At 38.5% G+C, this 2,556-nt stretch overlaps 1 non-coding gene across 1 annotated transcript; it reads right to left on the bottom strand.

Moving 5' to 3' along the window:
* Nucleotides 1-396: 396 nt before the first annotated feature.
* On the bottom strand, nucleotides 397-503 carry LOC128284550 (small nucleolar RNA R71). Its single transcript, XR_008274974.1, has one exon. It is a non-coding gene; the product is annotated as a small nucleolar RNA R71 (small nucleolar RNA).
* Nucleotides 504-2,556: the final 2,053 nt, after the last annotated feature.

Raw genomic sequence — 2,556 nt, 5'->3', positions numbered from 1 at the left:
CGAGAAATAAGGCGAAGCTTAAGATACACAGAGAATGAGTAAGAAGACGATACTCAACCTCCAACCGAAGAGATAGCCGAAAACCAAGACAATCAGATACCTCCAGCGATTGCGGTTAATCAAAATCCTGCTCCTCATACTATGTATGATTATGCTAAACCTTCTTTAACAGGAACTGAGGATCCCAACGCTCACTTAGCAAACTTCCTGGAATTCTGTGATACATTTAAAATCAATGGCATTTCTGATAATGCCATACGTCTTCGATTGTTTCCTTTTTTATTGAGAAACAAAGCTAAACAGTGGTTGAACTCGTTACCACGAGGGTCAGTTACTACTTGGGAACAAATGACCGAAAAATTTTTACTAAAATATTTTTCGCCGGCTAAAACGGCTAAATTACGTAATTATATCTCTTCTTTTGTGCAAATGGATTTAGAAACACCCTACAATGCATAGGAGAGATACAAGGACCTTTTGAGAAGGTGCCCTCACCATGGGTTACCGCTTTAGCTTCAGGTTCAAACATTCCATAATGGCTTGAATCCTTCGACTCGGCAAATGGTTGACACAGCTGCTGGCGAAACCATCTATAATAAAACACCTGAAAATGCGTATGAGTTCATAGAGGAGATGTTACTGAATAACTATCAGTGGCAAGTCATGAGGACAAAGCCAACAAAAATAGCCGGTGTTTATAACATCGATTCGGTCACCATGCTCTCTAATCAGGTAGAACTCTTGAATAAGAAAATTGATGGTTTTCTTAATTCTTCATAGGTTCACCCAGTAATGCAGTGCGAAGCAAGTGGAGGTGGAACAAGCCATTCGGAATACCAACCTTATGGCCACAACATGGATAACGAGTAACTAAATTACATGGGTAATAATCTTCGACCTCAAAACAATCTATATAGTAACACTTATAATGCAGGTTGGAAGAACCACCCAAATTTCTCATGAGGAGGCCAAGGAAATCAACGACCACCTCCAAGCTACCAACAACCACCCTATCAACAGGGAAAGAAATCGAACCTTGAAGAAATGCTCACAAAGTTTATCTCGGTGTCAAAAACCCATTTTCAGAACACCAAAATGGCACTTAAAAATCATCAAGCTTCAATTCAAGGGCTCAAAACTCAGATAGGCCAGCTTTCTAAACTAATCTCCGAATGACCACAAGGTACCTTACCAAGTAATACTGAACCTAACCCAAGGGAATAGTTTAACGCGATTAATGTTCAAGATGAAGAAGGATTCGTTGAGCTTGAGCCAGAACCGAAGCAAGAAACTGTTGTAAGCGAAGGTCAAGGTAAGGTAGATCAAAATAAAAACAAATCAGTAAATGTCGAATATAAACCTCATGTGCCATACCTTAACGCGACAAGGAAAGACCACTCAGATGAACAATTTGGTAAATTCCTTAAACTCTTAAAAAAATTACATATTAACTTACCGTTTATTGAAGCTCTATCGCAGATGCTAAACGCAATGAAATTTTATGAGGAGTTTTTAGCAAATAAGCGGAAGTTGGACGAGGCGTCGTATGTGGAGCTAAACGCAGTTTGCTTAGCTATTCTCCAAAATAAACTATCCAACAAACTAAAAGATCCAGGGAGTTTTACAATTTCTTGCTTAATTGATAGTTTAGATGTTAATAATGCATTAGCTGATTTGGGGGTTAGTATTAACGCCATGCCCTACAAAATGTTTAAACAATTAGGTTTCGGGAAACCCAAACAGACTAGGATGAGCATTCAATTAGCAGACAAAACTATAAGATTTCCTAGGGGTATTATTGAAGATGTGCTAGTTAAAATCGATAAATTTATATTTCCCGTTGACTTCATTGTCTTAGACATAGAGGAAGACAGCAACACTCATTTGATTTTAGAAAGGCCCTTTTTAGTAACTGCTAAAACGATTATTGATATTGGCACAGGTGAACTCACACTCCGTGTGGGAGATGAAACAATCACCCTTCAAGCTCGCAATTCTGGCAACACATCGGAAATTGAAGGTGATCGTTTAACACATTCTATTAAAACTGACAATATGGTACAACCTACTCTTCAGGAATTAAATCTGAAAGAAGTTCACGAGCCATGTTCCAGCAATAATAGAGGACCTATTCATGAAGAACGAAGGCTACAAATAGAGGAGCTAGACGAATAGCGAGCACATAAATCGAGAACACATGATAAATCAAAACTACGCTAGAACGAGCTCAATACCTCTCCAAATCAACTTAAGGTTAGAGATAAAGTCTTACTAGATGCAGCAGATCCTCACATTGTCACTGCCAGACTAAATTAAGAAAACCCTCTTACGGTACTTAGTATTTTTCCATTCGGTACAGTTGAGGTAAGTCATCCCAAGTTCGACACTTTTAAGATAAACAACACCTATTTAAAACCTTATTTTGATGAAGTTGTCAGTAGGAATGAAGAGTATAAACTCCTCGAACCACCATGACCATTCAACGGAGAGGTAAGTTGAGCTTAGACTATAAGTAAGTGCTTCTTGGGAGGCAACCTGAGCACTAACTGTATTAAC

This window comes from Gossypium arboreum, chromosome 11 (assembly GCF_025698485.1).
Source record: "Gossypium arboreum isolate Shixiya-1 chromosome 11, ASM2569848v2, whole genome shotgun sequence".
Classification (NCBI taxonomy): Eukaryota; Viridiplantae; Streptophyta; class Magnoliopsida; order Malvales; family Malvaceae; genus Gossypium; species Gossypium arboreum.
This window is presented reverse-complemented; position numbering and strand designations above follow the sequence as displayed.